The sequence below is a fragment of the Pelodiscus sinensis genome, chromosome 5 (genome assembly GCF_049634645.1).
Source record: "Pelodiscus sinensis isolate JC-2024 chromosome 5, ASM4963464v1, whole genome shotgun sequence".
Classification (NCBI taxonomy): Eukaryota; Metazoa; Chordata; order Testudines; family Trionychidae; genus Pelodiscus; species Pelodiscus sinensis.
In genome coordinates, this window is record NC_134715.1 from 1044001 (window position 1) to 1069009 (window position 25009).

The following is a 25009-nucleotide window of genomic DNA, read 5'->3' on the forward strand; positions in this document are numbered from 1 at the left end:
TTGGAATCTCCTGGCTGTGACTGACTGACTCACTCCATGGTGCATGAAACATTTCAAAGATTTAGGCTTCAGTGTTTTAAAAATCCCTTCTCGGGAGTTTTGATTTGGGATTGTTGTAAAACAAATTGGTGCTTATTTGAAATGATAAGGCATAAAGAGAGAGATCTACGAAGAATACATTTTAAGCAACTATTTAGGGGCCACACAAAATACACAACATTGGCTATGCAAAGGAAGAATTGTTTTCAGAATGGCAAACACAGCCGGTGCTACTGAGAGCAAGGGATTTTTGCTGAAGACCTGTGCAATTAAGTGTTCCTGGTGGTGTGTGTAAAACCATTCACCAGAACTTCAGTTCATTCAGGCATAACATTTTTGCACCTAGATCCATGTCCCATAGCTCATTAATATACATATCTGTTATCATCTTGGCTCCTATTTACACTGTGTAAACAATTTCTAATGGCTTTCCCCCCCCTCTTTACTTAATCAAACAATGGCCTTCATAATCAAGGAGGAATTAATGAAAAGCAAAAATTTATTTATAATTGTGCTCAGACTAAATTGTTATTTAAAGTGTGAACACGACAAGAACTGCTTTTAGCCAAATCCCCTTTAATTCCTAAAAAGATGTTAATTATAGTTTGTCATCTCTATACCATGAAATTATTTGCTTCTTTGGGAGAGTTCCCAAATTGGTCTTTTATCTCTGTGGCCTGTTCATAGGATACAAAATATTTGCTTTCATTTTTCAGTCCCTTTTAAAGGAAATGCGATTAGGCCCATGCATGATTTAAAGCACATGAATGAGCACTTTCGGGATACAATGAGCAGTACGTTACTCCACAAATACTCGTGAATTTCAATGGGATTTTTCTAGGAGTACAGTACTACTCAATTTCTAGTGAAACATGCCTGAGAGGCAAGGCAGCAAGGTGGCATTGGCCAGAGCCATCAACTATTTTTGCGAAGGTCCAAATTTCTTGGTCAAGGTGCAGACGCCAGAGGAAATCCTACAAAACTTACAACCATAGTGACCATAAGTAATACATGGAAAAAAAAAGATTTTGCAGTCTGTTCAAAGCATCTGGCAGCCCCGATTTGGCCTGCAGTCTGCCTGAGTTTAAAGAGCAGCTAGATAATTTCATGGAGGTTAGGTTCATAAAAGGCTATTAGCCAGGGGATAAAATGGTGTCCCTGGCCTCTGTTTGTCAGAGGCTGGAGAGGGATGGCAGGAGACAAATCGCTTGATCATTGTCTTCGGTCCATCCTCTCTGGGGCACCTGGTGCTGGCCACTGTCGGCAGACAGGATACTGGGCTAGATGGACCTTTGGTCTGACCCAGTACGGCCGCTCTTACGTTCTTATGTTGCCTACTCAGGCCTTGTCCTTTTAGGAAATGGTCAGATCCCCTGGTTAGTTCCTTGAATGGGCTCATGGATTTACTTACATTCAAAGTCACTTGTGTGTGAAAATGTCATGTAAACCCCCCGTTAAAACAGCTGGTAGAACGTGGGAACACCTGGCTTTCAGACTGGGAAGCCCTCAGCACTGCTAACCCTTGAGAAAGATCTTGAGGGCTGTTGCTGTGACACTTGCAAGGAAGACAACAGAGGCACCCAAAGGCCCAGCTTTTGCAAGCATCCTCATTTACTTACTTTGAAGCATGCTTCAGTACGACCAGGGGGCCCCATGTTAGGCAGAGGTGGCGGGGCATTTAGGTTTCCCCTTTATGGAACGGGCTATGAGGAATGTTCACATGCATTTGAACTAGCTGTGTGGGAAGGATTTCTCTGACATGGTCGAGAGAGGCCGTCATTCATGGGACCAGCCTGTCAGCTACCGTAACAGCCGGGGCCATAAGGGAGGTAGAAACAGACCCCATCCACCCTGAAAATACCCACTGGGCACCGGGCCTGTCCATCTGGCCTGGAACTGACAGACGGGGGTCCAGGCTGGCCATTAAGAATTAACTGGAGTTAATGAATACAACAGGAAATGTCAACATAGACTCGCCACAGACATTTATATCTGGCCTATGCTGAGGATGGGCCATAGGAGCTACATTAACAGAAGGGCCAGGACCCACTGGGCTCCACGACCCCCCTGTTGGGCTGCTGCCCAATACTGTACCTGCCTAAATTCACCCAGCGCCTCCGCATTTGCAGTGGAAATTGTCTGGTTGCCTAAGGCTGCACCTCTGGGCCCGTGCCCTTCAACCCCGCACCAGCCACCTCATCTCCGAGCAATGCACGGACCAGGGGCAGGCAGGTACCCCTGTGCCTATTCATGCCAAGTCGCGCGTGCAGTGGTGAATCCCAAGCAGAGGGAGCCTGCTGCCCAGACTTAGGCACCTCTGAGGTATGGTAGGGTCTAGCACACACCCTTCCGGTTGGTTCCCAGCCTTGGCTGGCTGAGGTGAGGAGCTACCCAGCGTTGCTGGCCTGTGTGTGCCTCATGCTAGGCCTCCACTAGAAATGCTGCAGCAGCCCCACCGCACCACCATAGTGCTTCCGTGTCGACACTAGGATGCCGACAGGCAAGGTTCTCCCAATGCTGCTGTAAGGCTTGAACTCAATAGGAGCGTTTCCATGGACTGCAGGGGAAGGCAGGTCAGCACTCCTGTTATTCAATCTGCATCAGGAACACAGCAGGGGAGTGTTGCTCCTAATTTGCTTCATCTCAGGGTCTTTCTGATTAAAGACGTGAGGCCGACGACTCCGGAGCTGGGAGACATTAGAAATTCCGCGGGGGATCGCTTTCAAGGGAAGGAATGTTCATGAAGCCCAGCTGGGCCACCGAGAGTGGATTCCTCTGATGATTTCAGTACCCACAGGGATTTGATTTGAAAATGAAACAATGCCAGATGCTGAGCACGACCCGTTTTGTACTCTGGCCATGTCCCTGCCTTAGGTGGCTGCTTAGAGCAGGAGGAGCCCTGGGCCTTAGTGAACGCTCAGCTTTCACGGATTGTGTATGTTGACAGATGCGAACCTGTTTGGAACTGATTGTGGCTCACCCCTCACAGGGACAAAGGATGGGGACAAACGCCTGCGCTGGCTCGCCATGGAGTACAAAGGCACTGGCGGGAGCACAAGGGCCTCTCAGGCTAAATCCAGCAAGGCTACTCACCCCCAAAGGGGAGGAAGAGGAGCTTATCAAAAGGGCTCCAGGTCAGTGGCAAGAGCTTATTTTTAGCATCTATTAAAGCCATTGAGTGCCCCCTCCCACTGAATTCATTCCACATTGAACCAGGCCCTGAGACCTTAATTCTTCATGCAAACATTGGCATTCTTCAGGCCCACAGGCCCCGATCGTGGCATGTCACAGGCGAGGGCCCTTTGGAAACCGAGGCTCTACGTGAAACTGATGCCAAAGCACCGCTGCCCTTTCAACTCTGATGCAGGTGGACGTGCCACGTCTGCTCAACCTTGTCCCCCGCTGAACGTTTTGTTAAATGTTGCAAACAGAAGCCTGTGCCTTTCGACTGGTTCCCATATCCCTGGGCGAGGGAAGCCACTACAATTCTACCTCGCCCAAGATTGTTACTTGAGCTCCATTTTTGTTGGTTAATAGCTGGGGCCATTCTCCTGCAAGTTAGTTTCTGTAGGAAATCTGTGCTAAGTCACCATGCTTAAATCGCCTTTGTACAAAATGATTACAGACCAGCTTTTACGTTCCTTGTTATTAAATTTTGTTGTTTCTAATTGTTAACCGCCTTATCAATAAATAATGAAAACATCTCTCATAAAACTTACATGCAAAGTTATTGCTTCTAAGGAGGCTAGATTTGCATTTTTTTAATTATTCAGCTTGCTTACCAATGTAAATGCCATTTTAAGTATTAATGTTATTGCTGTGACTATGCATTATGTACAAGAAAAAAATTACTTTCCTGTCAGTGTTCAGAATATCCTGCTGCAAAAAGTACCTGCCCTGGATGTGCTGCGTAATTTGTGGTGGAGCAGAAAGGAAGAAAGCTAGGAGAAGAGCAAGAGAACTTTGCAATAGCATCCTCCTAGAACGTAATTGAAGGAATGATGCCTACAGACCTTTGGCAGGTCGCAGTTCAGCAGAAAGGGGATGTGCACATTGGCCATTAAGATAATCATGCCTTTCCAGGACTCAAATGGCTGGCTCTGTGCAGCGCCCGTTCCACTGGCCGAAAGCAGGCAATTTGAAGGACCTGCCTGGCACATCTCCAGGGGTTACCTGTTCTCTTCTTGATGTTTTCTGCTCCACTTCTGCCCGGATCCCGCTCAGCCATTGACCGTGCATTAGCTACATCGTCAAGTGTAGCAGGAAGTTCAGACCCTTTTTATTCCACAAGTTGAGCCCTCTTCTCAGTGCTAGTTGATCGGGAGGAACCCCCAAGCTGTAGGGTGGGGTGTTATTCAGAGCTCTTTGACACACACTGGCCTCTGAATAGCTCCATGGGCCTACTAGGGAGGAGCACAATATGCAACTCCAGCAGCATCACTGGTCTGATAAGTCAAATGGGACTGGCCCTGTCACCTGGTTGGCTAACTTAACCTTTACAAATTGGAGGAAGAGCGCAGTGTGGCTTGGACTGTGTCAGGGAGAGCTTGGGGGCACGTTGGAGGAGGGAGGGGGAGAGAGGGAAGCCAGGGCTGAGGGGGCCTAGTAACTTGAAGGCGTTTCCTCTCTTCTACAGAACAAAGCCTTATATTCAGTCTGTGTAGATGGACTGTAGCCTCCGGGATATGGGGGAAAGAAAACCCAGCCCACGTCTTGGTGACTCAGCCGATCTGGCATGCCACAGGGTATGTCTACACTAGCCCCTTAGATCGATCTAGGGAGGCTAATGAGGGCGACAGAAATTTCAAATCAAGCCAAGGATTTAAATATCCCGTGCTCGATTTGCATGTTCCTGGCCGGTCGCCATTTTAGAAATTGACTAGCCCGAAGTGACTGCCCACGTCTACACGCGGCAGTGAAACAGGATTCCAATTTAAAGTCCCTAAATCGAATTAGCTGTTAAACCTCATTGCAGGAGGAATACCAACTAATTCGAGTTAGGGCTTTAAATCGGAATCCCGTTTCACTGCTACGTGTAGACGCTGGCAGTTACTTCAGGCTAGTCAATTTCTAAAATGGCGACTGGACGGGAACATGTAAATCAAGCACGGGATATTTAAATCCTGGGCTTGATTTGTAATTTCGGTCGCCCTCATTAGCCTCCCTAGATCGGTCTAGGGGGCTAGTGTAGACATACCCACATTCTCTTGGCATTCTGTTTCTTTTAGCTCCCTGTACGGTGCCTATTCACCAAGCACCCCCCTATCTCCAGCACCCTTGACCAGCAGGGCTGTGCTGCTCTCTCTGTCATAGGGGCAAGGAACCAAGATGCAGAGAGACTGAAAGTTCTGCCCACAGTCCCACAAGAGTCTGGCAGAGCTTGAACCTGGATCTCCTGCTAGCCCAGCTTTCCCGCCACGCAAGTGGGCTGGGTTTGCACATCTCTACACATTCCTCTTTGCAATGACCGTGGCCACCTCCTGTCCCGGTCTGCCTCCAGTTGGTTCTAATCCACAGCCCTGTCTGGCAGCCAGAGGTCCTCCGCAGACGAGCGTCTTGTGGACGAGGGCTCTCCTCTCACATAATATACTACAGCTTGCTTGGGCTAACCCCTGGAAGATGAGTTTGGGGGAGAACAGCCTATCACGGTGCTCAAGGCATGGGAGCTGCCAGCCAAGCGCGTGCATCCATCATATAGCAGTTTGGAAACCCCTTTTACTTAAGGCCTGGATTCCAAGCCAGTAGCTGCAGTGTGACAGAATCCTGGGGCCAGCCCAGCTAGTAGAGCAGGGCTACTCAACATGTGGCCCGCAGCCCGTTTATTTGAGGCCTGTGGTGGGAGCCAAAACAAAAAAGTAGTCAGTATAATTCCTGACTGTCATTGCTTAGTAAAAGTTCTGTCATAAGGGTGGAAATTGGGTAAATATTGCATTTTATTAATATCAGCATTTTGTTAAATGGGGCCTGCGTGTTGTGTATTAATCTTTGTATTCGTGCCCGTCAGTGTGAAATAAGCTATTTGCATATGTTTGCATATGTATTTGCATGTACATGCAGCCACACTTAAGTTGCAGCCCTTAGCATGTGGTGTGAGTATCATTGTGGCCCCCGGGGCTTCCAATGTAGAGTAGCCCTGTAGTAGAGGGAGGTTTTATTGGAAACTGGGAGCTGCTCTAGACAAAGCTTTGGTTCCATTTATTATTTCATCCAGACGTGAGTATAAGACTGGAAATAGGTTGAGGACCCTGATCAAGATCAAACTTACTGTCCCCTTTGAGATTTATAGAGCACGCTCTGTGCTCCGTCCAGTGAAGAGTTTGTGTTAAAGCGGTATGCAATGGAGGTCCCAGATCCCATCTAAAACCCAGTGCAGCTAGCAGCTAGCTCACAGTTTTCCGGTGCTGAGCCACAACTTGTAAACATGATGGGCGAGAGTTACTAGCTTGCAAAATGGAGGGTGCCTTTAACTTGGCACAGCGCATTGCGTTAACTCGGCATAGTGCATTGCATTGGCTCAGAACGCGAGTCGTGATAGTTTACGTCTGATCTTTATGCTCCTCTGCGATTTGTTATTCTAGTTGATTTGTTCTTTACAGACTTTCCCCCGATGAAATTGAGGTGTTGAACATTCAGCATTCTCAACCTAGGGAGCAGCGTGCCCAAGAGAGGGGCCAGATGCCACAAGGAAAAAGTGACTGTTTGCAGTTTTAGCCATCAAACTTCTATCATTGGAGATCTCTCTCCATTATAGAATTGGCCCGTTTTCAGGTTGCACATCCCAGGGAAGATAATGGAGCAGGTAATTAAGGAAATCATATGCAAACACTTGGAAGGTAATAAAGTGATAGGGAATAGCCAGCATGGGTTTGTGAAGAACAAGTCATGCCAAACTAATCTGATAGCTTTCTTTGATAGGATAACGAGCCTTGTGGATAAGGGAGAAGCGGTGGATGTCATATACCTAGACTTTAGTAAGGCATTTAATACGGTCTCGCATGATATTCTTATTGATAAACTAGGCAAATATAACTTAGATAGGGCCACAATAAGGTGGGTGCATAATTGGCTGGATAACCGTAGTCAGAGAGTTGTTGTTAACGGTTCTAAATCCTGCTGGAAAGGGATAACAAGTGGAGTTCCTCAAGGGTCTGTTTTGGGACCCGTACTGTTCAATATCTTCATCAATGATGTAGATATTGGGATAGAGAGTACGCTTATTAAGTTTGCAGATGATACCAAACTGGGTGGGGTTGCAACTTCTTTGGAGGATAGGGACATAATTCAAAATGACCTTAGCAAGTTAGAGAAATGGTCAGAGGTAAACAGGATGAGGTTTAATAAAGAGAAATGCAAAGTGCTCCACTTAGGAAGGAACAATCAGTTCCATACTTACAAGATGGGAAGCGACTGTCTAGGAAGGAGCATGGTGGAAAGGGATCTAGGGGTCATAGTGGACCACAAGTTGAATATGAGTCAACAGTGTGATGCTGTTGCAAAAAAAGCAAATATGATTCTAGGTTGTATCAACAGGTGTGTTGTAAGCAAAACTCGTGAAGTCATTCTGCCGCTCTACTCTGCACTAGTTAGGCCTCAGCTGGAGTACTGTGTCCAATTCTGGGCGCCACATTTCAAGAAAGATGTGGAGAAATTGGAAAGGGTACAGAGAAGAGCGACAAGAATGATTAAAGGTTTAGAGAACATGACCTATGAAGCCAGGCTTCATGAACTGGGCTTGTTTAGTTTGGAAAAAAGAAGAGTAAGGGGGGACATGATAGCGGTTTTCAAATATCTAAAAGGGTGTCACAAGGAGGAAGGAGAAAATTTGTTCCTCTTGGTTTCTGAGGACAGGACAAGGAGTAATGGGCTTAAAGTGCAGCAGGGGAGGTTTAGATTGGACATTAGGAAAAAATTCCTAACTGTCAGGGTGGTCAAATATTGGAATAAATTGCCAAGGGAGGTGGTGGAATCTCCCTCTCTGGAGATATTTAAGAACAGGTTAGATAGACATCTGTCAGGGATGGTGTAGACAGAGCTTGGTCCTGCCTTGAGGGCGGGGGGCTGGACTCGATGACCTCTCGAGGTCCCTTCCAGTCCTATTGTTCTATGATTCTATGATCTCGGTGTACGAAGTCTGGCTGTGTTATCACTGCCACGGTGCCTACTTCAGGCCATCTTGTCAAAAGCCAGGCAGAAACTGTACTACAGAAACAGAAACAGCATTGCAGCAATCTTATCTCGAGGACATAGAAAGTCCCTTAGACTCTCCCGTCTACCTTGCCACCCACGCAAACTGGACTATGTGACACATGGTCACTCACACCAAAAATTACAGCATATTACAGGGTAATACAGACTCCCTGGACACCAGGCCCTCACCCAGGTGAATTTGCATTTTAGATTTCTCCCCAAAGACAGCCTGGGCATCCAATTCTATTTCAACCTAAAGGTTTAATAGCTAAGAAAAAGGAATGCGAGTTACGAGGCAGTTAAAGCAGATAAAATATATGTACAGGTGAGTCAGTCTGTACTTGACAAATGCAGCAGAGATGTCATATTCTATCCATTTCCCAAATGTGTCTCAGAGCTCCCCAGAATAACTGGGAATCTCTCTCTTCTCATTCAGTTATTCTGCCCTGAGAGAGTCCAGAGATGAAGAATTTTCCCATGTGTCTCTGTTACAGCTTCTTCTCCTAGGGTGTGTCTAGACTACATGCCTCCGTCGACAAAGGCATGTAGATTAGACAGATCGGCAAAGGGAAATGAAGCCGCGATTAAAATAATTGCGGCTTCATTTAAATTTAAATGGCTGCCCCGCTCTGCCAACAAACAGCTGATCAGCTGTTTGTCGGCTGATCGGGGCAGTCTGGACGCACCGTGGTCACAAGGAAGCCTTTTTTGATCGGCGCAGGTATGCCTCATGAAACCAGGTTTACCTGCGCCGATCAAGAAAGGCTTCCTTGTGACCGTGGCGCGTCCAGACTGCCCCGATCAGCCGACAAACAGCTGATCAGCTGTTTGTCGGCAGAGCACGGCAGCCATTTAAATTTAAATGAAGCCGCGATTATTTTAATCGCGGCTTCATTTCCCTTTTTCAAATACACTAATCCACATGCCTCCGTCGACGGAGGCATGTAGTTTAGACGTACCCCTAGAGAACAAGCTGACCATGTCGGTCACCCTGAGCAGAGAGAGTGAGGAATGTTTTTAGAGCCTTGGAACTCCAATCATTACATCCAGTGAGCATTTGTTTTTAAATGAGCCCTTTCCCGCTAAAGCTCTTTGTCTGGCTTCCTCAGGGCTCCTTTCTCGTGTGTGGTGGGTTACGGAGTGGCAGGGGCATAAACAATGTAAACGTCTGTCATGGCCTGGTAAAGGGGAAGAGCAGTGAAAACAATGCATGCAGCGTCCCATTAGTTTACGTGCTGATTGAACACAACACACAGTATGATGTCTCGGCCCGGCTTCCAGCTGTGTGCTCCTCGGGGAGGCCTGCGGCTCTGAGCTGGACCTGCTCTGCCAGCAGTACACCCACCGCTGTAGCTGGATAATTTGTAATGAATGGGAATTCCTGCAGCCCTGCCACATTCCAGCCCTCCCTTGCAAAGGTCACATTCACCCCAGAGTGTGCCATGCTCGGTGCATGGGACTATGGCCTTCATACGTGGCATCTGAGATGGAGCGCTGGACTGTCGGCCTCTCTGGTAACCCCCCAATGGCCACTCTTCTGGAAGTTCAGTTCTCCTGCCAGGACATGAATTACACTGCTCTGTCTGGGGCAGGAACAGTGCCCCTCGGAAAACTCTCAGGTGTCTTTGCAGCCCACGCTGGGCCCTGTGGTCCTCAGGGTCTGAGTAGCTTAGCCCTATAACAAAGACCCTGGAGCAAAGGAGCAATTGGGCCTCGACACACAGGGTGTGGAGGTTGGGTTTTCACAAAATCTACCTTTGCCTGAGAAAGGAGGGAAACTTGGGGCAGGCAGTCTCCAGCGGCCAAACAGACTCTTCTGTACCTGCAGCCTCTGCCGAACGTCTGTTTAATGAGGCGCCTAGTGAAACCTGAACATAGGAGTGTGACAGCTTTTTGTGGTACTGAGCTCCCTGTTTCTCTGCTGCTTTGCTAACTGCCAATACTTTATTTTAAGATGGCTCTTGTGAGAAGGCCCTCAGGTGTGTTTACAGGCCTACTGGGAATTTGGTGCCTAAACAGCTTTGAGGATCTGGGTCTTGTTCCCTGCCTTCCTGGTCCCCAGAATGAAGAAAGACAGGGGGCCCAAACTGGGTTGGAGGGTAGGGCAGTGCATGGGTGGTCAGCTTAAGCAACATACGTGGGTCCTAGCCTACAAATGGAAGAATCATGAAATTCCACCCCATGGCAGATGGGAGCAAGAGGCCCGAGCCGCGAAACCAGAAAGTCCTGCAGCCATGAGAGCGAGCCTGCATTTAGAATCTCAGCAACCGTAATGCAAAAGTTAGACACTTATCTGAGTCCTACAAGGCAAGAGAAACTTGGCTGGCAGGGGCTCCCCGACACCGGCACGTGGAGTAGAAAGGAAATGTTAATCAGAATGCTTATTTTCAATACAGCTGTACAAATACTGCCGAGAAGTCCTGCTCACATTCGCGGGCACGTCCTTGGCCAGCGTTTGCATGCTGTGTGCGGTTTTGTCTGCTCTGTGAGCTTACCCCGCCAATTGTTTGCCAAAACAAGCCCGTTTTAATTGCATGCAGCTGAACAGTCAGTGCGCGTGACTTTCGTAACAATACATCGTCACACCTTGCGCCCCGATCAGACACTGGAGCTCAGTCAGTCACAGACCAGAAACTCACCCTGGGACTCGTGTCCACCCACAGAGCTTGCGGTTCACACTAAGCTACAGAATGATAATTAGTCACCAAGGCCATGGTGGCTCCTGACACTGCCCATCCCCAGGAAGTCCTTACCTTGGAGAGATGTCTCATTCGGCTGGCTCATTGCTCCACTCTGTAAAGGGACCTGGAGCCCTAAAGTGCACCTCAGTGGGTGCTGACTGGATTACTCTTGTGCTGGGAAGAGCCCTAATTAGAGAGCCTCGAAGAAGTCTGCCTCTGTCCCCGGCCATTGACTGCAGCTGCTACGTGAGGCAGCCAGTGGCCCGGCTACAAAATTAAGGGCGGGTTGGCATCCAAAACTCAAGGAGTTTTTCAAGCCAATGCAAAATAACCAGGCTGTTGCTAAGTGCTCTGCCTAATGTTTCATTAGCAGTAATTGATGCATCAGGCAGGCAGCTTTGGCAGCAACAGAACATGGCTAAGTACACTCAGAGCTCAGTTACGTACAGGGGCTGTGATGTTTGTGTGTATCAGCAGCCTGGTTCCAGCTTCCATTCCTGAGCCCCGGTGTCAAATCCAGCTAGACCCCTTCCCAACACATGTAATGGGAACCTCCCCCCCTTCTTATGAATATCACTGCATTCAACCACTCTGGGTACCGTCTTTGGCTGAGGAGGTATCTCTGCTAATAGGCCCAATAATGCCGTTATTAACACCGCTGATATGGATACTGTCATCATTCAGTTTCAGAGTCAATGTCCTGCTGAAATGATTCAGGCCTCTTTACCCCCTCCCCCGCCCATGGGGGAGCTGGAAGGCTGTCTTCTCCACTGGGAGTCACTGGAAGTTTGGAAAGAAAAGCAATTGTAGGTTCTGCGTCATCCTGAACTGCTATGGGATGTAGATTAATACAGCCAATGGGCAATATTCAGCCTAAGGCCAAAGAATCAGACAGCCAAAGCCTAACAAATAAGAATCTGAATCCACAGGAGAGGACCATAAAGACTGGCTAGTGAGTCAGCAGAAAACTGCCTTCTATTTCAGTCCTGAACGTTACCTTCTTCGGAGAATGAAAAGCAAGAAGAAGCAGTTTGTTAAAAATGGACACAAAGTTTTCTAGTCTCAGAGAGGCAACCGTGTGAGCCTGTAACTTTCAAAACAAGTGTCCCTGTGGCACCTTAGAGACTAACAAAACTATACCTAGATAGTATCATGAGCTTTCATGGGCACAACCTGCTTAGTCAGACGAGCTTCCGGCTTCCGGCTCGTCTGAGGAAGTGGGTTTTGCCCACAAAAGCTCATGATTCCATATAAAGTTTTATGTTTGGGGATGTTATGGAAAAGTTGGTCTCAACAGATCATTTCCCTGTCAATGTTAATAAAACATGTGTGCAGCTCACCTTATTTCCTAGAGCCCCAGGGATTTCAGTGGCTACCGATGGGGTGAACGTGCTCAATATGACGAGTCAGGATGGTGGAATTGGCCCAGAAGAATATCAAAGTCACTGAAGTTACCTCTAAGCATTTTTGAAATCATACAGAGAAGTCTGTTTTTTGCTTAATCCCTGCTTTTCATGTCATTTATTGAGTCTTCAGAGCAGTGTTTGAAATTAGGCACGTTTCATCATCTGTCTCAGCAAATGGTAGTCATGCACACTGACATGATACGAGAGATCAATTCTTAACTGATGGGTATTAAAAATACATGCAACTATATGCTCTCATTCATTGGTTTCCTAAAGCCAGAGACATCAGCTGCTAACGAGCGGCCGACACCTCAAGGAAACTTTGAAAACATTCTATTTAGAAACATTTCTTTCATAAATTATAGATATCTGCATTTTTCTTCTCTCATTCCTTATTAATAGGAACATTTGCCTGAAAATAAGATCTCTGCTTCTTGCAGTCCATCTGCTGCCGCTGTTTCTCCACCTGGCCTGATAAGCCTCCGTTTCTTACATCCCAGTTGGTTGCGGTGGATTTGACCAGCATGTGCCTTCTAACAGTTTGTCATTTCAGGTGGGCACTAATCTAGAAGCAGAGATTGTTTAGAGGAAACAGTGGTCCCATATCTACTGATACATTCTTTAATAAAAGTGAGACAGAAAATAATGTATGTGGGATGAATTGTTTAGGAATAACTTGTTTTTACTACTTTCCACAAAAAGGGAGCTCCACTTAAAAAAGGATATAAGGATAATATTTCCTTACCCGTCTGAAAATGAGAAACTAAATGATCCTGAAATTCAGCCTTTCCTGGAACTTGGATTGTAACATTAACCTTCCCATTATAATGCAACAATTAGTTATCCATCGCTCCTTACAAAATGTTTATTTGTTAGGGCCAAATTGCTGCAAATTATGCCGTGTATGTTTAATTTACATGGCATCTATATGTAGAGGTTTCAATCCAAGCCCCCTTCACTGTATTTCTGCCCCGTGTCATTAAGAGGCATTTACATTCATGTAGGAAAAATGTGAATCTAACGATTTGGCTGAAGGTGCAGTGCACAAACCAGCCATCCCATGGTATTCTACTGCAAAAGCAACCGGATAGCCAGGGGGAAATGTGATGGTGCTAGATAGTAGGTTGCCCGGTTTCAGAAGGAAATGGGACCACGCCATTAATTTGAAAGGCCTCGAACAAAATGAGACAGAAAGACTGAAAATTCTGACCCTGTCTCATGCAGCCAAGAGGGTGGAAACACTAGAAGATGCCTATCTGCAAGACACAGGAGGAGGATGGTTTCAGCAGAAGGACAGAGAAAGCAATTTGACGAGGACAGATTACAGAATGCCGGCCTGCGGGTTCAGGTGCAAAGGATCGTGGCATGAGAGTTGTAGAGGACATTTTAGCTGCAGCAGTAAAGACTTCCCCATAGCTAATTTAGAGTTCAGTGCGTAAACAAAGGCTCAGGAGATTCTATCCATGCCATGTCGATGATTCGGTTTTGTAAATGCAGTGCTGGGTGTTCACAGTGATATTTTTAGCATTCTCCATGCTTCTTTAACTTCAGTGCATTTCCTTTTACCTGATTGCATGCCCAGCCTGTTTTATCAACTACCAGCTGGCTTAAGCAGAATCTTATATAATATTGCTGAATTCTTCCTGCCAACACTGAGTGTAGAAGTAGATGATCTCAAGTGGTGAAGCTGCCAAATCGGATGACAGTCCCTATAATTTACCTGAATAAAGCCTGGTTTTACAAGGGATACCTTAATAAATGTGACAACATGATGTTCCCAATGAGATGCTTTTGAGATGCTTTAAAGTGCCCAGATTGAATTCTGTCTGTAAAACTTGCTCAGGAAATAAAATGAATGGATGATTATAAGATGATCACGGAACGTAGGATGTGCATGGACTTTCAGCGGGAGTTCTCTTTTTTAAATTGCTGGGACATTGGAGAAAAAATCCCTCGTTGGGATTTTTACAAGTATAGTTACAAGTGTATAGTTAGCTGGAGTGATTTAGAAGCACAGGTCTCAGCGAAATCTATCTGGCATGTGATCCTAAATCCCTTAGGAGCTTTTGAGGATTCCCTCCAGAACGAGTATCTCTCCAACCACTTGTGCACACGTGTGAAGTGGACACAGTATTGTACATATAAATTCTGCCTCTCTACTGCATCTTTCTGTTGTTGTTTAGCTGCTGAGACTGTCAATACTTTGGGGGCGAGGGCCATTGTTTCCCTCTGTGTTGGTTTAGGGACTAGCATAAAGGGGCCCCATCCAGACCAGGGTCTGTGGCACCTACCCTACTATGAATCTTAAATGTCAGTCTGGCAGGGTTGGGGTTTCAGCTCGGGAGTATTCACCACATAAAACTCTTGCTGACTGGCGAGGACTGGGCCTGAATTATGGTTTTGTTTTTGAGAGGCTGGACTGTAATGCAACAGAAGTGGTGCAGAGTCATGCGCACGGCATAGATCTCTACCCAGGCAGGAGTGTGTGAGGCGATGGGATTATCTATTTGTACAGCACCTAGCCCAATGGGCTGTGACTACCCCCATACTAATGCCAAACAAAACAACAAGACCTTCCCCGTCCTCCTCCTTGGGACTGGGTAGGATGCTGACCTAGGTGCTGCTTGAGTCAGAAGCTGTCCTGGAGGCAGTCCTCAGATAGTATTCAGACCAGGGTCCAGCTGAGGAAGCAGAGATGTTCCCTAGGCTAGAGGGAGGGCTCTAGCACATGGGTGCCTGCCTCAGTTTCCACATTGGTGTTGCTGCTAAAGGAACGCAGTCTCTCGGTGTCCGATACAGAGCCCAGACTTGCAGCACAATGTATTGGTCTCCCCCAGTGCTGTAGGTCCCCCAAACTGTTCTGTAATTCCTACAGCAAGTATATAAACACAGAGGGGTTTTTCCATTCCCCTCTCCTGGAACGTCTCAACTCACCCACCCAAGAGTCCCCAGCATTTAAAGGCCAAATGAGAACAAAACCTGTTGATTCCTTCTAAGGGTGTGTGCCAGGACAGCATTGCCCCATTTCAGGACTACAGACATGTCCCAGCACTCAGCTCAGAAAGGGGATGCACTAGGTGTTTGCACACGCATAGCTAGGGGCACACTTTGCAGGAGCAATGTTGTATACACATGTGGGATGGAAGCCATGGTACAAAGCTTAATGTATTTTTAAGTGAAAAGTCTGTAGTATTTATTATGGAGCAGAGGGTGCGAATGTAAAAAAAATTAAAAAAAGAAAAAAAAAACATAAAAAAACCCCTTGAAATGATCACTTTGTTTATTTGGTTTTGCTAATTTGTTAAAAGCAAGGCATGGAAAAGTTGCATTTTCACACCCAATCAGTATTTTTGAATAAAAAGAAATGAAATCACAAAAAACATAATTAAAACTAGGAGATGACAAAACCCAGGTATTTATTTCCTTTCTGTGGATTAGCCAGCCGGCTGATCACATTCCTCACTTTCAGATGGCAAAACCCAAAAATAAAGTAATTTGTACAGTTACTAGCTGACATTTGTCAGGCTACACACAATGAATGGCTTTTGCAACATTTTATTATGCTTACATTAAAGATTAGTGGCTTAATTTTGAAGCACTTGCAGTTTTGTGATTTACATAAATCACACAACCCATTTCTGTACCTCAGGCTTCCACGGCGAATGTGCATTTCACAAACGCTTGGTAACTGATTTATGTACCCACCAAAGCTTTAGATTTGGGTGGCAAAAAAATAGCACAGGTTGAGAATACTTGCCTTTTGCAGGCACTGTCTCCACGTGCTGTGTCCGGTAAACCGTGTGGGGTCCACAGAGCACTCACTGGTGTCCTGTGAAGAGCTGGATGGTTACATGGTGCAGTTTCCTCTTCTCTGCTTCCAGCTTCTACCTTGTACTCCTGGAAGCTAAACGTACTAGTGGTGCTTTGCTAGTAGTCCTTTCCCATGCCAGCAGTTGCTCTTGTTGGCAGAGGAATGCTCTGTGGCCACCAGTGGAAGGGGAGGTGGTCTCAGTGGGGAAACGTGGTCCAGGCAAACTCCAGCTCCCCTGAACTTGGAGAAGAGAGGAGAGCCGTGTGATGGTGAATGGAAGGGAAGGTGATCTATGCACTAGCTACGGACGGGCTGGAGGTCTGTGAAATCACCAGTGGGAGTGATGGTGGTTTTTGCATTCACCAGTGGATGGGGAAGGTTGGACAGACATCTGTCAGGGATGATCTAGACAGTGCCTGGTCCTGCCGTAAGGCAGGGGTCTGGAGTTGATGCCCACTTGAGGCCCCTTCCAGTGCTATGGTTCCATGATCTGTGTGACTGACTGCCCTCCCATTGGTACTCATAGATAATCTCTCTAGGAAGATGTGGCAAGTGGATTCAGGCAAGTTGGAGGCCAGTTGGTGCAAGTCACTGTGAGTAAACCTTTGCTCCCTGACTTCTCCAGTCCAGCCTGACCCTGTCATTTCTCTGTGCATCCGACTCTCTGCAAAGTAACCAGCCGCTCAGTGCAAACCAAGGGTTATAGAGCTGGGCCTCATTCTACGAGGAAGAAACCTTTTCCGGAAAGAGGCGTGTGTGGACGCAGAAGAGGGGGTTCTTTCGAAAGAAGAGGCCTCCAGGAAATAACACAGCAGCCCTGGTGGCCACTCTGTCCGTACTAATCACAACTGAAATGCGAGAGCACATCCAATCAATGTGGATGCTATCTTTAAAAAAAAACGATGTTTTTTTCATTGGACGCTCTCTTTCGAAATAAGCTTTTGTAGAAGATCTCTTCCAGGAAAAGCTTCTTCTGAAAAAGCCTGCAGTCTAGACGTATCCTAGGAGGTGTGGAGAAGTGCCTGACCTAAGCCCCAACGCAGGTCAGAGAGATGCGTCTATCTCCACTCCGGGTTCTCAGCCAGGACATCGGTTTAGCACAGAACAAGGAGGAAGCGGGGTCCCCGTACCGGGGCAGGGCTCTTTCATGTGCGATTTCGCTCTGCTCAGAGCAGGTCTGTTCAATTAGTCCAGCGATGAGGGTGACTCACCCTTAGCACCTCTTGGGGTTAATTCAGGGCATTGCCGCAAACTTTGGCTCCAGCATCTCCAGCAGGCCTGTCTCTAGAGCCAGGTCTCTGGCAGCGCAGCCGTCCTGCCAAGCCCCTTAAGTTCAGCCCCCTTCCGGGGTATCAAAACCAAGCCCACACAAAACGGAATAATTTTTCTGCCCCCACTGGCATCTGTAGGGCTCTCTGCTCTGCCAAGGCTTCCCACGCAGCAGCCTACACTGGCTTGTTGCCCTGTCTGTGACTCGAACCCAGGCCTTCTCTCAGCCAGAGACTGGTCTCATCTGTAGCCTGCCCATCAATTTGTCAGCCTACTGACTATGGCTTAGCTCCGCCTCCTCTGGCCAGGAGCCAATTAGCTCCTCACCTTCCCAGGTGCATTCACTAGCTTGCAAGCAAGGGCCTTACATCCCCACACAGGGCCCCAAAGGCAGAGGGTTGAACTTCTCTAGCCTGGCACATTGGGACCTGACCGGTGCTGAACCAGAGAATTTGCCGGACCACAGGAGGTTGATATTGTCTAGCAGCATCACCAACACTGCCCCTGCTTGCTGGGCGCTCAGAGCCATGTAGAAGGAAATTAGAGCTAAGTAACAGCACAGAACACTGAGAGCCAGGTCTGGTGGCTGCAAACAAACTTTATGGGATGGTGGGTAATGTGGCCACACCGCACTCCTGGGTGGTGTGAGGACCGAGTGCACGCCCAGCAAGCAATCCACACGTACTTTAGGGACTTCCCCAGTGAAAATGTGGGCACCACGAGAACTGAAGTGCATGTGTACACTGCAGTCAGACACCCACCACTGGCGTGGGGAAAGGCGCCAATTCATTGCAGTGCAGCCCTCTGGGCTTGGGCTGGCGTGGGGGGCTGGAGCACCCTGCAAGGGGGCAGGAGCCTAGAGCTCAGGCTGCAGCCTGCACCTGGATGTCTACACCCCGACTGAGCAGCCTGAGTCAGCTGGCATGGGCCAGCTACGGGGGTTTATCTGCATTGCAGACTTCCCCTTGGAGACTTAGGCAGCAGCAAGCAAGGTGCTGCCTGGTTGGGGTGCCAATGCTACCTGAAATGGGAGTTGGTGAATGTGACCTAGGGGACCTCTGTAGTAGCAGCAGTGAACATGGATAGGATGGCAGTGTCTAGAGACCTCCCTGGGGACTGGGGCCACGGCCGTGAATTCAAGAGCCAGGCTCCCATTTGTGAAAGGAAGAGCTTGCTTGTGTGCCCCTCCCATTCAGATGAGCAAAGCGGTGGAATATCTGTTCCGGGCAGAACAATGGGAAATGTACATGTAGGCAGCCAACATGGCTTTTGTAGCAGCGGATGTTATTAGAAGCCATTACCCAAAAGCAATCAAGTAAAAAAAAAAAAAGCACTAACCAAAAAAATCCAATAATTAGAAACCAATAATTAGACTGACTTCCAGTGTAATGCTCTTAATTAAAACTGTTTGGCTCTGTCACCATTGTAAATGGGCAGAGGGAGAGATGAAGTGACCGGATAAAAGGAAAGGGAAGGCCAATTGTGGTTCTCTTTCTAGGTGCAATGCCAGCTTTGCTGAGACCGATTCATCATTTGCTGCCTTTCATTGTAGGCTTTCAAGAATCTCGAGCGTCTCACTGAGCCAGGATGCAAACAATGCCTCCCGTCTTCCATGTTGTGACCGCTGACTACCGAGCCACACGGCTAGAGCGGAACAATTCCTGGTAAGTCACTCACGTTTTATGCAACGCCTTCAAAATGTTGTCTTTCATTGACGTGCTCTAGGCATGGAGAAATGGCTCCTCCTCCCAGCAAGGGAGCAAGGCTTTGGGAATCTGATGAATTAGCACAGAGAACACAAGCTCTCCAAGAATTGGGGGAGGGCCCCGCTGTCTGTTTCGAAGGCTGTAAAGTGTCTGTGCGTGAATTGAGCCTCTTTGTGATGGAGCAGGTTTTTAATCCTTACAGAAGAGGGAATTTATGAGTAAGGACACCAGGAAAACAAACTGCTGCTTTCTCTTAAAATCAATAGCAAAGCAAAGGGAGAAAGGACAGTTTGATTTTCTGCCACACTGTTTTTATACAGCTGCTTGAACAATTCAGTTTCTTTGATTTTTCACTTCACTTATTATGCCCCCTTTTATTTAAATGAACCTGCTAAGAAAGGGAAGCAATGTAAAGAAAAAACGACATTTGACAAAGCCTTTGGGAAGAAGGCTTCCATTATCATAATCAGTATTGATGGTCAAAAGGGGCATTCCAGCAGTTGCAAACTGTCCACAGTCCCCTCCCTTCTAGGGGTGTCGTTGGGAAGCGCTGAATCGGACTCGCCGGTAACAAACGGGAACCAGCGCACCATGTTGCAATCAGCACTCCTGTTCAGCTGTGTTTGTTGAAATAAAGGTCTATTCATACCTGCATCCATCCATCCCTCTACCTAGTTCAAAACCCCATTAACAAAGAGAGGCCTTGACAAGTCAAACAGCACACCAAAGGGTGAGGTGGACTCTCCATTACTGAAATCTTTAAATCACGTCTCTCTAAAAATAGGCCGTAGCTCTTGAGATTATGAGCTGCAAGCAGAAATCACTGAGAGACATTCCATGGTTTCTGTTATGCAGGAGGTCAGACTAGATCATCTGTTTCCTAGTCCACAGCATTGATTTCAAAGGGGTTTAGATGAGCCCCCGGATGCACAGTGAGGGTATGGCTGTCCCACAGTAATGTATATGTGGCCTGTTGAAGTCAGTGGAAATGTTGCCTTTGATTTGAAGTGGTGCCAGGTTTTTACCTAATGAATCAAGGGCTTCAGACAGAAGCAGACACACAGCCGTGGCTGGAGGTGAAAGGCTCAGAGATATACGAGAGTGAATTTCTGTGAGAGAGGATGGGTGGGTGTGGCTTTGCTCTGTGCAGTTAGTGGTGATTTGGAAATGTTTTATTCCCCTGATGGGCTGATATAAATGGGAATATGATGCAGTGCAGGCTTGGACCCCATATCAATACCAAAAAATAGCCTTACACGAGAATATCTTTGTCTACCCATATAGCTAGTTAATGGAGGTAGCCATTATTTTTCCTTTTTATAGGCCAACATTATTATACAAAAGTCTTGAAATATTTCTAATTGATTTATTGCATTAAAACCATCTCATGTACTGCGTTGCCCATCCACGTAGGCTGATGCGTTGGTTAGTTGCAGAGAACGGGGTTTGGTGGTATGGTCTGCAAGCATATTTCACCAACGCCTTTACTTTCCTTGGTCTTTGAACTAGTCGCCGGTGGATCTGTGGTTTCTTAAATTAGACCAACCCAGCAAAGGAAACAGGTGTGAGGAAGACAGAGAAAATTATAAGTGGGGAGAAGATGTAGCTCTTTATTTACAAGAGACTTAGTTCTGAGTCGCTGCCATGTTCCGCCCTTCGCCAAGCAGCATGCTATGGCAGATGGCATGCGTGGCAGGGAAGGGACATGCTCTAGCTTTCCTGCAGTCGCCTGCCGCTGGCGGGGGGCCATGTTTCAGTGGAGGAGTCAGTTTATGACATGCCTTTCACTTCACTAAGCACTACAGTACCTGGCCCCACTGCACTCTTCTGCTTCACACGGGCACGTTCCATCCCGCTCTCCCGGTTCTTTCAGGGTGTTCATCAATTTTGAAGGCCAGACGGTCATCTTAACCAATGTACTCCAAAGCAGAGGCCAAAGAGTTCTCCCTGTGATGCCTGTATGGATTGTGAAACAGCTACAAGAAAGCATATTCCCCACCCACAGTATTAACATGTACTAGCCAATTTCTCCCGCCTTTATCATCTCCATTTTCACATCAAACGCTATGCATGGGACATGTCCAACCCACTTAATTAGCCTCATTAACACGGGTCCGACAATTGACAGGTACTTCTGCTGCTGTTATATATTTCTCTTGGTTTCTGTTATTTCCACTCTAATTCATCTGAGGAAGTGGGTTTTTCCTACGAAAGCTCATGATTCTACATAGTTTGGTTAGTCTCTAAGGTGCCACAGGACTGCTTGTTATTTTTATACTTACAGACTAACTCGGCTACTCCTCTGAGATAAATTATACCTGGTTCAATTAGTAAATGGAAATATTTTCAATATTGGGTAAAATCTATCCATCTATATCTGTATCCATCTCTATAGCTATACAGCTGCCTTTCATTTATTGATGCATGGACCTACACTTATTTGGAGAGGGGAGTCTAAATATTCAGAGCTAGGCATGTACTTGCCAACAGTGTGTACACACAACATGGCGCACAAATCCCAGAATGCAGATCTGGAATCCCTCCTGCAGAATGCTACATACATGGATCTGTGAAAATAAAGAGAGCAATCTACCGCTCCGTGCCAGTTATCCTAGGCACATTGCACCTGCTTCCCCGGGGCAAGCCCTAAATCTGGTGTTAACCCAGTTTAGCCCCAGATTTGTTCAGTCTTAGACGGCAACAGCACTGAGCATTTGGCAATTTTTCTGCAGCAGGGTTCCCCATTAGAATCAGAACAGATGTCTCTAAACCCCTTCACGCAGGAGCACACCCGAGATTATCAGCTGGGTTCTTCACTCACTTGCATCACACGTGTCCTTCCTGATTTACCCCAGAGTGAGAAGGAGAGTCAAGCCCTTTGCTCCTTTTGCTTTCTGCAATAGGAACAGGTGGAGACGACCATCCTTTTTGCCAGTGCCAGTGCATTTCAGGCGGGAGCGGGTGGAACTCAGCTGCAGAGCCATGACACACGTGGTCCTTTAGCTTCAGTGTATACTGGGGGCACCTTCCAGAAACACCAGGGAGCTGCTGCCACATTGGGCTTCACACCAAACAGCACTCGCCTTTGTTTTCCCCATTGCTAAACCGCCACTGCAAAGCGTGGAGACAGAAGACGAAAAAGTTGTGCCATGAGGCTGCATCTCTGCATGGCCTGCATCCCCAAAGGCCAAAGAATAGCTGCAGCTTCTGCCCTCGACAGAGCTGGCTGCTACGTTGGAGCAATGTGAAAACTCCTAGGGAGACCTGCAGGGATAGAGTTTATGTGGAATAGATCATGCCCATCAGTAGCTACCTCACAGTGTAAGTGATACTGTACAAAGTCCCCATAACCCTTTGGAGTTTAACTGTTGCATCAACATTTTCTAGAGGTAGGGCTTTAGCTAGGCTTGGAAAGCTAATGTACAGAGCTGCAATATACTTTTATAACGAAAAGCTGCCTGGGCTTAACTCTTTGCCTGCAGAGACGCTTATAAACATCAGTTTGGAAAAAAGAAGATTAAGGGGGGACATGATAGCGGTTTTCAAATATCTAAAAGGGTGTCATAAGGAGGAAGGTGAAAATTTGTTCCTCTTGGTTTCTGAGGACAGGACAAGGAGTAATGGGCTTAAAGTGCAGCAGGGGAGGTTTAGATTGGACATTAGGAAAAAATTCCTAACTGTCAGGGTGGTCAAATATTGGAATAAATTGCCAAGGGAGGTGGTGGAATCTCCCTCTCTGGAGATATTTAAGAACAGGTTGGATAGACATCTGTCAGGGATGGTGTAGACGGAGCTTGGTCCTGCCTTGAGGGCGGGGGGCTGGACTCGATGACCTCTCGAGGTCCCTTCCAGTCCTAGTATTCTATGATTCTATGATCACTTCCCCCTCCTGCTGCCATGATGTCTCTCCAGGGCGGCACAGGCTCTGAGCTCACCTAGGATTGGATGGAGCGGCAGGGCTCCTGCCCTAACGCCAAGGGTGGCAGAGGACGAGGGAGATGCCGCTAACAGTGTTTTGCTCCCAGGATCCAGCCATGAGCTTTCTCTGTCGTCACTGAGAGAGGTACCGGGATGTGAGAAAGTCTCAGTTAAGAATGCCAGTGACACGGCAGCAGAGAAGACAGGCGAGAGGGTCAGATTCACCAGCCCTGTGCTTCTGCGGCTTGGTGTCAGGTCTGTGGGATTTGCAGCTGCTCGACTTCTCTCAAGGTCTTCTGCCCCAGGAAGGGGCGGTGCGAGAGAGGACTGCTGCAGCCTGAGTACTGAGAGGGTAACAGATGATTTATCTTTTGCTCTTGGCCATTTGCAAAGACCTGCCTCCTTAGGTTGTATGGGGTGAAGGGGGTGGCAGTTTTGCATGACTGTGTTGGAACCACAGCAATTGAAGACCAATCAATATTCCTTTTGCACTCAATGGCAGTGCATGTTTGTTGCTGTCGGTTAGACAGAACTGTTATTGCCACATCCCCTTTTCCAGACAGGGTATCCCTAAACTTGTATATGCGACATATAAGCACCCGCCATACACACTTAGGGTATAGCTGCACTGCAGTCCTCTTTTAAGAGAGGAATGCAAATGCAGCCAAGTGAAATTGCAAATGAAGCGCGGATTTGAATTTCCCGTGCTTCATTTGCATAATCGCGCCTGGCTGCTATTTTGAAATACCCTATTTCGAAATAAACAACGCTGTGTAGACGTGGTTATTTTGAAAGAACCCCCTTTACTAATGGTTATTTCGAAAGAAGGGGGTCTTTCAAAATAACCGCGTCAAATCCGCGTTTCATTTGCAATTTCCCTTGGCTACATTTGCATTCCTCTCTCGAAAGAGAAATGCAGTGTAGACATACCCATACACAGTGATAGTAGTTTTTAATTGAAGGAGAAAGCTTCTGTTGTCATGCCGTGATGAATAGAGCCATTTGTTTTATTGTACGTTGGCTTAGAAAACTACATTAGTCAGATCTGGCTCATCAGATTCAATTTATAAGCTCTCCTGGATGAATTCAGAAAGCAGAGTTCTTTTACGCATATTACGTGTTCCTATGTAGCTCAGGTTAGATAAAAAGAATCAGTGCAGCTCAAAGAAAAAGATGCAGTTGCTAACTGCTGACCACAACATGAGAGCTAAGCCCAATTTTAGGCTGAGAAAGCTTGAAAGCTGGCCTATAGGTAGCCTAGGTAAAGGTGGTTGAACGTAGTCCAACAGAATGATTTTCCATGGCCAAATGCTGCTTTGGTTAAATCAGAACCTTTCAGACGTGGGGCTGGAATTCTGTTTGGGCATCTGAAGGGTATGGGATTAGATGGATGCGCCTTATGGCTTTGCACCATGAGCATCCCGTCTGGACTTGACCAGAATTTGGCTCATTTGGGCTTCTAAATAAAACAAAGAACAATAAATCACTCTCGGTTTTTCTGGGCTCCCTGCTCCACTTTTCCTCGTTGCTCCTCCTCCTGCTTAGGCAGAATCGCACCTATAGATCACCCCATTGCTTAGCGCAACTAACTTCCTCCTCCTTGTTAACCCCACAAGAGAGAGGCACAGGGCACAGCCAGCAGAAAGTAGCGTGTTGCTTTCTTCAAGGAGGCACGGAGAGCACTTCTCCTTTGCTATTCTAGTCATACCTATGTCCTACTTCAGTCTCCCAGATGAGTCATGCTCAGAAACAGTCAGAGATAATTATCTCAATGAAATAAGGAGTCCCTCTAGCAAGGTGTTCTCACTTAACTTCTGTTCCTCTGTGCTTTACTCCGTCTCTCGTGGCCTAGAAAAGGGAACCGCAGGCATCATACTTGTACAGTTGGCTAACTAAGCTATAAACCCCTCCTGTCCTGATTACACAACATTCTAATTACACTCCTGGGAGTGCCCAGTCTTGACTGCAGTCCTGCAAAGCTAATCAACCTCC

The 25009-nt window shown here is 47.1% G+C and overlaps 1 long non-coding RNA gene across 1 annotated transcript in view; it reads left to right on the top strand.

Moving 5' to 3' along the window:
* LOC142829389 (uncharacterized) overlaps positions 1–19053 on the top strand; it is a 320291-nt gene extending 301238 nt beyond the window's left edge. The window contains exon 7 of the long non-coding RNA XR_012903778.1: positions 18946–19053. This is a non-coding gene — a long non-coding RNA (uncharacterized LOC142829389). The remainder of the gene's footprint in view (positions 1–18945) is intronic.
* The last annotated feature ends 5956 nt before the right edge of the window (positions 19054–25009 follow it).